We start from the raw sequence: 11,692 nt of genomic DNA, 5'->3' as shown, positions 1-11,692 counted from the left end.
ATTTTTTTTGTATTTTGTTGTAGAGGTGGGGTTTCACTGCATTAGCCAGGATGGTCTCGATCTCCTGACCTCGTGATCCGCCTACCTTGGCCTCCCAAAGTGCTGGGATTACAGGCATGTGCCACCACACCTGGCGAAATATTTTTATCCTTTAAAACTTTTCCTCTTAAAGGTTTTTTTTTTTTTTTTTTTTTTTCGGTGAGATAAAGTCTTGCTCTGTCACTGCTAGAGTGCAGGTGACACAATCTGAGCTCACTGCAACCTCCACCTCCCGTGTTCAAGCGATTCTCCTGCCTCAGCCTCCCGAGTAGCTGGGATTACAGGTGCCTGCCACTACGCCCAGCTCATTTTTTTTGTATTTTGTTGTAGAGGTGGGGTTTCACTGCATTAGCCAGGATGGTCTCGATCTCCTGACCTCGTGATCCGCCTACCTTGGCCTCCCAAAGTGCTGGGATTACAGGCATGTGCCACCACACCTGGCGAAATATTTTTATCCTTTAAAACTTTTCCTCTTAAAGGTTTTTTTTTTTTTTTTTTTTTTTCGGTGAGATAAAGTCTTGCTCTGTCACTGCTAGAGTGCAGGTGACACAATCTGAGCTCACTGCAACCTCCACCTCCCGTGTTCAAGCGATTCTCCTGCCTCAGCCTACCATGTAGCTAGGTTTACAGGTGTGTACCACCACGCCCAGCTAATTTTTGTATTTTTGGTAGAGACGGGCTTCACCATATTGGCCAGGCTGGTCTCGAACTCCTGACCTCAGGTGATCTGTCCACCTCAGCCTCTCAAAGTGCTGGGATTATAGGTGTGAGCCACCATGCCTGGCCGGTGTTGCTTTTTAAAATCATTTTTTTTCTCATTTCAAGTATTTGCTTTTAACATATTTCTGTCCTGGTACAGTGGCTCATGCCACTTTAGGAGGCTAAGGGGGAAGATCGCTTGAGGCAGGAGTTTGAGACCATCCTAGGCAACATAGCAAGACCCCTGTCTTTAAAGATAAAATTAAAAGTTAGCTGTGTGCCTGTAGTCCTAGCTACTAGGGAGGCTGAGGTAGGAGGATTGCTTGACCCCAAGAGTTTGAGGTTACAGTGAGGTATGATTGTGCCACTGCACTCCAGTCTGGGTGGCAGAGTGAGACCCTGTCTCTAAAAACAAAAATAAAAAAAATGTTTCTTATTACTTGAAATCTTTGGCTGCAGTTTAAGAGCTGGCCATTTTGGGTCATTTCTCTGAATCTCTGAATTTCTCTGAATCTCCTGCTGGTTTGGTTTTCTTTTTCCTGAGAGTGAGTATTTGTATGAGGGTGTTGGTTGTTTTTAAGATAAAATTTTTGATTTTGGTAGCTAGAGAGACATAGGTATGAAAATTTAGAACTAGAAGAGACTGTAGAAGTCATATATTCTAATACACTTGAATTACAGATGGGTCAATGATACTTGGGTAGTTGAAACAAGTTGATTATGGACCCATAGCTTAACAGTAAATGTATGAGGAGAAAAAGTAGTATCTTTTCCTCATCCATTGCTAGGTTCATGGCTGAGACCACTACGGCAAAGGACAGATTAATGAGAAGAACATACAGGTTTATTTAAGTTTTATGTGACATGGAGCCTTCAGAAATGAAGACCCAAATAAACAGGGAAACTTGTGTATTTTTATGGTTAGGTTTGATGGAGAGTGGACAGTGTGTAGAAGTCTGATCGGACAAAGGGAGAATGATCTAATGATAATAACCTAGGGGGAACTTAGCAAGGCTTGTTTGGTCAGATTCTTCTCAATGTCCCTGTGTCTTCAGAGAGAAGGACATTCCTTTCCTCTGAGTAAAGGGAGGGTACCTCTGGAATTGAGGGTCTTATAACCTGCTTCAGAGAAGATCAGGTAGTTCTTGTATGGTCTGCTTCAGAGGAGAGGGGCTGGAGAAGGTCAGAGAGACCTCTTCGCTTCTGCTGGTTCCTCAAATGCCAAGGTGCTGTATTTTGGACTAGTGTGCCCTAAACCCAGTCTTAGAGCACAGAACGACTAGAATCTAACCCATTTTTCTAGATTTAGTTTCTAGTTATTTTTTGTTAGTGTCTATTTTTCGCTTTTGGTAGTATTATTACATTATTTATTGAGCATTTATGTGCCAACATTTCTGTAAACTTTATCTCATTTAATTCTTAGCTGATAAATGATGAAAACAGTTTTTAGAACGAGGCATGTATAACTCCAAAAGTTACACTCTTAACCATTGTGCTTTAGTGGTAGAATGGTTTAGGGACTGGGTGCTTGTGTGTCAGTCACTATCCTGCTATTTCATTTAATTCTCAGAACTGTTCTAAGAGCTGAACATACTCTCTGGCTTTACAGACAAGGACATTTGGCTAAGAGAGATTGTCTTCTGCCTTCAGGCCACACAGCTAGTAGGTTGCAGAGCTTGATTATAAGTTTTGTGGTTTCCCAATTCTCTGCTGCATCTAAGGGGAGATATCCCACATTGATGTTCCAGTCCAAAGCCTTCATGATAATATGATAAGAGAAATCAAATATATACATGCAGCCATAAAAAAGAACAAAATAATGGCCTTTGCAGCAACATGGATGCAGCTGGAGGCCATTATCCTAAGTGAATTAATACAGGAACAGAAAACCAAATACCCCATGTTCTCACTACAAGTGGGAGCTGAGCATTGAGTACAAATGGACATAAAGATGGGAATAATAGACACTGGGAACTACTAGAGGGGAAAGAATGGGAGCAGCAAGGGTTGAAAAACCTGTTGGGCACTGTGCTTACTACTTGGGTGACAGGATTATTCGTACCCCAAACCTTAGTGATGCACAATTTACCCATGTGACAAATCTGCACATGTACACCCTGAACTTAAAAGTTGAAAAAATATATATAACATATACAATTCACTTTATTAAGGGTTAATATAACGGATTTATTTTGAGACTAGTCTTCGTGTACTATTTTTGTGCCTTTCTCAGATATTTTGTAGACATGAGTCTGAAGTAAATATTTATAAAGGCAAAGTAGGTAACTGCTATTGCTAGAAAAATACTTATTCAAAAAGAAAAGGATATTTAAGAGATTATTAGAATGATTTTCCTGACCTAGTTTTCTTACACTAATAATTCGTGAAGCATTTAAATTTTCTGATTGTTTTCAGTGACAACATTAGAGATGTAATCATTTATAAGCATGCTGTTAATAGCATGGACTCTGGTGACAGTCCATGTGGGTTTAGATCCTGTGTTAAATTTCTGATTTTGGTAGCTTGACATAGGTATAAAAAAATTTACAACCTGAAGAGACCTTAGAAATAATGTATTCCTGGGCAAGTTATTCATTCTCTATGTGTCTCTTTTCTCACCAGTAAAATAGGTATGCTAATAATACCTACCTCATAGAGTTGTGAGAATTAAGGAATTATTACATGTAAAATTATCAGCGAGTGCATGATGAATCTTAAGTACTCAAAAAGTGATAGCCATTATTGCTTTTTAAACATTAATTTTTAACGTTTTTATTGGTTGACATAGGTTTCAGACAATTGTAAATAAATTTAAAAACAATCTTAAAAAATGTTGAGGCTGAGATAATTTTGAGACCTTAATACAGGGTAGTATATTGCGTCAGACTTGTTCTGTGCCTAGGGTTAATTAGCAGATTTCTGTACTTCTGGACTTATAATGTATAGTTGTTTTTTGCTTTAATACTAACATTCTGATTGGGTATGTCCAGCACTTCACTTAGGTAAATTACAATCTTTCCTTTCTCACAAAGGACGCTTTGAAATGATCCTAAAATAGCTTCTTATTCAGATAGATAGAACAGCTAGTGGTAGAGGCCCTAAAAAGAAGAAGAAGAAGAAAAAAAAAAAGGAATGGAGAATCAGAGGAGCTAACTTCAGAAGGTAATGGAAGGGACTGTTGTTATATGGGCATACTGGAGATCACGACACTTCATGGACAGGCATCATTGTACAGCTGTGCCTGATGGAAACTGGAGCTGGCAAGCTATTAGAAATTAAGACTGCATATTCTGTCTCTCTCAGGAACTGCAAGGTTTGGCATTTCTTTTTCGCTCTGTACATCTGTTCAGTTTTCCTTTCTTCCAGCTGGCTTTTTCAGTTTCAGCTTGTATGTGGAGTGTAATGGCTGCTCTGCTCCTTTATCAAGAGAATTCTCAATCTATTCTTTCGGCATTTATCCCTGCTGCTAAATGGCTCAGTCTTTTTAAAAAAATTTAAATGATTTGTTTGTTTATTGAAGGGTCAGTACATTTATGTGGTCCAAAATTCAAAAGATGCAGTTTGAAGTCTTCCTTCCACTCCTTTTCCTCAGCCACCCAAATTTTGGCAATCCAAATCACCAGTTCCTTGTGTATACTTTCAGAGATATATTATGCATATGTACCTGTATCCATGTATATTCTCCCCATTCTTTTTTTTTCCCCTAGATCAATGGATGCTATTATATAGCTTATGTTGGAAATTCTCTCATGTCAGTAAATAAAAAACTTGCTTTTATTATTTTTTTTAAATGGATGCATGGTGTTTCATTATGTGGATGAATTATATAATTATTTTGTTTTCAATTTTTGCTGTTGTAAACAGTGTCCTAGTACAAACCCTGATATGTGTCATTTTAGACATGTGCTAGTATGACTGTTGAATAGATGCCTTGAATTTGGAATTGCTTATGGAAAGAGGATGGGGATTTCAGAATAACTATGCATTGAATAACCTTTTATCCACCTTTTTGTATGCTAAATCCTGTGTGCATTTGATTCTATTTCTGTACTTTATGTTCTCTTAATTTGCTTGTCAAATAATGTGCTGATATCACACTGTTTTAATTGTACTTTTATAATGTACATGTATACATTATAATGTATAATGGTAGTTAAGGGCATAGACTTGAACTAAACTGCCTAGCTTTGAGTCTTGTCTTTACCACTTTCTTAGCTGTGTGACCTTGGGCATGTTATTCAACATCCCTGTAATTCAATGTCCTTATTTGTAAAATAGAGATGATAATGATACCTATCTAATAGAGGGCTGATGCAAGGATTAAATGAGTTAAGCTATATAAAGTGCTTAGAAAAGTGCTTAGCATGTAGTTGGTGCTGTATAAGTATTAGGTCTTTTTTTTTTTTGCTGTTATCGGCAGGGCTAGTTCCTCTTCATTGCTATTTTTTTCAGAATATTCCTGGCTGTTGTTGTTTACTTATATTCTATTTTAACTTTAGAATCAGTTGGTCTGTGTAATCAGGATAGACTAGGTGATAAGTTAGTACCCACAATAACAATCCCCCTTACCCGCCCTCCCTCATCTCAGTGGATTAACATATCCAAAGTTCGTCACTTGTAATACATGTCCCATATGGATCAGGAGGTGGGTCTTACCCCTCAGACCCCCCGAAGGAGGTGGGAGGTGGGCTATGCCCATTTTTTGTCACCCAGAGACCCAGGCTGACAAGAGTCTTAAACCATCATTCTAGAAAGCTGGCAGTTACCATTGCAGAGAGAAACAGTGCTGAGTCAAGTACTGGTGGAAACTTTAAAAGCCAGAAGGGATGTATATCACTTCCTTTTATATCTCACTGGCCAAAGCAAGTCATATGGCCTCATGTAATGCCGGGGGTCATGGAGAAAGTGCAGTTTTGTTATGTGCCTGGGAGGGCAGCTGGAAATATTTGATGAAGAGTTGTAATGGGCTGGGCGCGGTGGTTTATGCCTGTAATCCCAGCACTTCGGGAGGCTAAGGTGGGCAGATCACGAGGTCGAAAGTTTGAGACCAGCCTGACCAACATGGTGAAACCCCTTCTGTACTAAAAATATTAAAAATTAGCTGGGCGTGGTGGTACGCACTTGTAATCCCAGCTACTCAGGAGGCTGAGGCAGGAGAATCTCTTGAACCCAGGAGGTGGCGGTTGCAGTGAGCCAAGATTGCGCCACTGCACTCCAGCCTGGGTGACAGAGTGAGACTCAGTCTCAAAAAAAAAAAGAGTTGTAAGGACTTTGCTCTGCTGGTTGCTAAATATTTGGGTCACCTGTTATGTTACATGCAGCACTCAGTCCCTTCCTTAGAGACACTACTCATGTTTCTATCTAGTAACTACATTTATCTGAAACTCTAGAATAAGTGATGTTCAGAGTCTATTAATCAGATTCAGAGGAGGTTTCTCTTGGTCCAGACAACTGTGAATGAAACAAAGAAGTTATCAGTTGGTCTAAAAGAATCATCTTAGTTGTTTTGTTTGTTTGTTTTTTTGTTTTGTTTTGTTTTTTGAGACAGGGTCTTGCTCTGTCACCCAGATTGGAGTGCAGTGGCGTGATCTTGGCTCACTGCACTCTGCCTCTCAGGTTCAAGCGATTCTCAAGCCTTAGCCTCCCGAGTAGCTGGGATTGCAGGCATGCGCCACCACGTCCGGTTAATTTTTGTATTTTTTAGTAGAGGGGGGGTTTTGCCATTTTGGCCAGGCTGGTCTTGAACTCCTGGCCTCAAGTGATCTGCCCGCCTGGGCCTCCCAAAGTGCTAGGATTACAGATGTGAGCCACCAGACCCAGCTCATCTTAGTATTTTTTTAGGTTCCTTGCTGGGTGGTAGGAGTAGAGATGCAGAGGGAACTTTCACTTTTAACTCTACATATATCTGTGTTATTTGAATTTTTTTTTGCAGTGAGCAGATAGTATGTAAAAGGAAATATTTTGCCGGAGGTGGTGGCTTATGCCTGTAATCCCAGCACTTTGGGAGGCCGAGGCAGGTGGATCACCTGAGGTCAGGAGTTCGAGACCAGCCTGGCCAACATGACAAAACCCCATCTCTACTAAAAATACAAAAATTAGCTGGGCATGGTAATGCCCACCTGTAATCCCAGCTACTTGGGAGGCTGAGGTAGGAGAATTGCTTGAACCTGGGAGGTGGAGGTTGCAGTGAGCTGAGATCGGGCCCCTGTACTCTAGCCTGGGCGACAGAGCAAGACTCCATCTCTAAATAAATACATTAAGTAAATAAATATATAAATGGAAATATTTTAAAAGCCTAAAATATTTAATCCTCAAATCAGCTCTTTCTATTAGATAGGTATCATTATCATCTCCATTTTACAAATAAGGACATTGAATTACTGGGATATTAAGCAACGTGTGCAAGGCCACACAGCCAAGGAAGTGGTAAAGACAAGAGTCAAAGCTAGGCAGTTTAGCTAAGGTGTACTCCCTTAACCACCATGCTATGCTGCCTGTTATAAAAATACAGTATTTAAAACAGTGTGATACTGGCACGTAGTTTGACAAAAGAATTCTCTTATCCTAATTCCATACTAAATGAAATAATGTATAGTATGTGGGGCCAGAGCTGGAACATGAGACCTGAGACCTAACTCTAACCTCTTGCCTACCAAGATGTCTTTCTTAATGCATGGGCTTCTGTGAATAGCTTGTAACAATAAAAATAGAGGGTTTTTTTTTTTTTCTTATTTGCAATGAACATAGCAATAAAAAAAGACTGTTTACTTTGAGAAGAATGGTCTTTGGGATAATAATACTTGAAAGTGAGGGATGATCCAGGAAAGTTACCTGGAGAAGGTGACCTCAGTGAGAGGGAAGTCTGTACTGATAGGGAAGGTGATGGTACATACTAACTGATTTCCAATTTGAAGATCTTTTCTGGAGTACTTAGTTGTATTTTATTTATTTTGATCACTGAGTTTTAAGGAAACAGCTTACAGAGGCAACAGAAGAGAGGAAAACATTCTTTGTGCAAGTATAAAATGTTTATTAAAACACAGATTTTGTTTTGTCTTTAGGAAAAAAAAATAGCCATTTATTTACTACATTCTTTACTTCTCTGATAGGAAATGAAAAAAATAATTTTTTCTTTTTACAAATGCAGTATGTTTTGTTACGGGAAAAAAATAAGCAAAAACTGAAACAAACAAACCCCATACCCACTTTCCTACTGGGAGACAACAATCTAATAAAAGGTCTGGGGTGTGTATCCTTTTAAAGCCTCTTTCATGTGTATCATTTTGTATTGCTAACCAAAACATATACAAGGCAATTTTTTGTTGTCATTTTTCTGAATCTTCTGAACTGGAGATCTTAAATTGAAGGAGAAAGGGTTTTTGGTGGTTGGTTTTTGTTTTTATCTCTTTTTAGAACTTACTTCACATTTATTTCTTTTCACACTATTTAACATCCAGTACTTTTGCCTTACAATTTTTATTGTTATTTGTTTCCTCTGTTAGATTCAGTTCCTTGAAGGCGTCTGTATTCTTCATTCTGTTGAGCTCATATTAAGTTTACATAAGGACAGGACATACGTTAACAGAAGTGATTATAGGGGAAAAAGGCAGTTATTTCAGGGTACAGATCAATCACTAATTCACTTACAATCCAGTGCTACTTAATTTGCTGGTGTAACCAAAAACTAAGGAAGTACACATTTGTATACAGGTATTTAAGCTCCTTTCCTATTTTTAAGCTGAGGTAAAGTATTCTTGTGATGTTAATTTTTTCTGTGACCCGTTGAATAGAACATACTCAGTCTAAGGTACTGTTAACTATTGAAAACAAAAATGTGTAGGAGGACAGCAAGGTTAATTCCTTTTAAAATGTCGTGAGTTAATTTCTTTTAAGAAGAGGGAAGCGTGGGTTTCCTGTCTAGTTTTTAGGTGGTAATTTTTAAAAGAATGGCACTTCCATAGTGTTAGCAGCTAATCTGTAGATGTGCATATTAATTGGTAATAAGCAGAAGTAAGAGCCACGTTTTTCTTTTCTTTGCTAAAAAAGTATTAATAGTTACCGATTCTGTTACAGTATAGAAGACCAATAATGATATATATGTTAAATTGTATCAAATGATATTTATCCCAGTGTGCTAAGATTAATTTTGTTTTTACCATCTTTAAATCTTAAAAGAATTTTTCTCATAGGTATTCTACTTAAGTATAGACAAATAATTTGACCATCCCATAGCGTATCCACCGTATTTGTGGCTTGTAGAAGTTTTAAAAGTTGGGCGTAAGTAGCTGATAAATTACAAAAAAGATACAAATTTCAGTAAGGTAATTTTAATTAAAATGACAGGAAATGGGGGTGCATTTTGAATAGAAAAACACAGAACTCCAAAAACAAGACAAAAAACCATGTTATTTCCAAAGAGAACATCTCAGTTGTGCAGAAAGAATTAACATAGCAGGCCTGATTGAGACTGATAATCCTTAGCGAGGTCTGCTTCCAAAGTTGACCCTTGGCTGGCATCTAGGAACTTGGATTCATCTAGGAACCATTTCCAGAACCAAAAAGAGTGGCCCGTTGTGCCTAAGCTGTTTGTATAAACCATGTGGTTTACACAGAACACCTTTCTGTCTGGGAGTCTGGAATTTTGCTGTGTAGTAGGCAGAGGGTGTTTATGTGATCAACCCCTAAGCAGAACCTTGGAGACAGCATTTTACACATGTTGTTATAACTCATTGCTGGAGGAAGTAAGTGTGTCTTGTGTGACTCCACTGGGAGAAGACTTTTGGGCACTTGTGCCTGGTTTTCTCTGGACATTGCCTCATGCACCTTTTTCCTTTGCTGATTTTGCTTTATATCCCTTTGCTATGATAAAGCACAGCCATGAGTACAACTATGTGCTGAGTTTTCTGAGTCCTAGTGAATCATCCAATCTGAGGGTGTTCTTGAAGACTCCCCGCACAATAGTGGATCAGATAAGTTTATAATTGGAATCTACCATGTGCATGCAAAATCTCTACAAGGAAGCTCTCAATGGGTAGGTATCATTTTTTGGGTTTAAGTTGTGCCCAAATAGGGTAGGAGATAGAATATGTGAAACTAAAATTAAGTTTGGGATCTGAAGGAGAGAAAAAAAGGCTCTTAATTTGTGACTGACAAACTTCTGTTTAACTTTTATCTTTGTGAAACTGTATCTTGGTGTCTAGCTATCTGATAAGGTTCTGTACTGTATAGAAATATATTATTCAGGAAGGAGAACTGAAAGTGAGACAACGTAAATGTAACTCAAGAAAGCATTGTGGGCCGGGCACTGTGGCCCATGCCTGTAATCCCAGCACTTTGGGAGGCTGAGGTAGGTAGATCACCTGAGTTCAAGGTCAGGAGTTCAAGACCAGTCTGGCCAACATGGCAAAACCTCATGTCTACTAAAAATATAAAAATTATCCAAGTGGAGTGGTGTGCGCCTATAATCCTAACTACTTGGGAGGCTGAGGCACAAGAATCTCTTGAACCTGGGAGAAGGAGGTTACAGTGAGAAGGAGATTGCCACCACTGCACTCCAGCCTGGGAGACAGAGGGAGACTCCGTCTAAAAAAAAAAGAAAAAGAAAAAAAGGCATTGGGGGCCAGGTGCAGTGCACTGCTCATGCTTGTAATCCTAGCACTTTGGGAGGCTGAGGCAGGAGGATCGCTTGAGCCCAGGAGTTTGAGACCAGCTTAGGCAACACAGTGAGACCCTGACTCTACCAAAAATTAAATGTTGGCTGGCATGGAGGTACATGTCTGTAGTCCTAGCTACTCGGGAGGCTGAGGTGAGAGGATTGCTTGAGCCCAGAAGTTCAAGGCTGCAGTGAGCTGTGATCATTGCCACTGCACTCTAGCCTGGGTGACAGAGACCCTGTGTCCAAAAAAAAAAAAAAAAATGAAAGCATTGTGATGTAGAAAGTGCATGGATTTTGGAACTAGATAGGTTTGTGTTAAAATTATGGTATTAACTGTGTGATTGTTTGAACTAATTATTTCTTCATTGACAAAATGAGGATAATGCCTGTTGCATAGAGTGGTTTGAGAATTAAATTAGATAATGTATATAAAACTTCTACCACTACATCTTTCATATAATAACTCAAAATGTTAGAGTACATTTTCTGTGAAGATGGAGAGAGATTGGAGAAATTTAAAGGGGGAGAAAAAGAGAGAAGGTAAAGTTTGTGTTTCTCTTCTGTTTGTTGTTTGATGTGAGGTTGCATAGGAAAATTAGTAGGAGAGAAGAAACATTAAGTTAGAGAATGGAATTTTAAATGGATCTCCACAGTCACCCTCTGAGACTTTGTACAGTTTAAGAACTAGGAATATCATAAGTACAAAGTCATTAAGAGGTTGGGAGAGGCATGGAAACTGTTTCCATACCTTTACGGTGAGGCTGTCATGAATTATTGACACCTGTGTGTTAGTAGGTTTCAGTAACTGATTTAAACACATCCAATCTCTATTCCCTCATCACGAATGCTTCCAGATAATAATGGGATAATTTGCCAGGCGCAGGTGGCTCATACCTGTAATCCCAGCACTTTGGGAGGCCGAGGCGGAAGGATCACCTGAGGTCAGGATTTCAGACCAGCCTGGCATGGCGAAACCCCCATCTCTACTTATAATGCAAACATTAGCTGGGCATGGTGGTACATGCCTGTAATCCCAGCTACTAGGGGGGCTGAGGCAGGAGAATTGCTTGGACCTGGGAGGTGGAGTTTGCAGTGAGCAGAGATTGTGCCACTGCACTCCAGCTTGGGCAACAGAGCAAGACTCCATCTTAAAAAAAAAAAAAGGATAATTTGGATAATTTTATAGACATGATACCCTATTACCATTCCTAGAATTCATGTTGAGAAAAGATAGTGGCATCTTGAAACAGATTGTGTGATTCTGGTATATGTGGCCTTTTTTTTTTTTTTTTTTTTTGG

The sequence above is a fragment of the Mandrillus leucophaeus genome, unplaced genomic scaffold, assembly GCF_000951045.1.
Source record: "Mandrillus leucophaeus isolate KB7577 unplaced genomic scaffold, Mleu.le_1.0 Scaffold825, whole genome shotgun sequence".
Lineage (NCBI taxonomy): Eukaryota > Metazoa > Chordata > Mammalia > Primates > Cercopithecidae > Mandrillus > Mandrillus leucophaeus.
The sequence above is the reverse complement of the archived record's forward strand: the minus strand, read 5'-3'. Positions refer to the sequence as shown.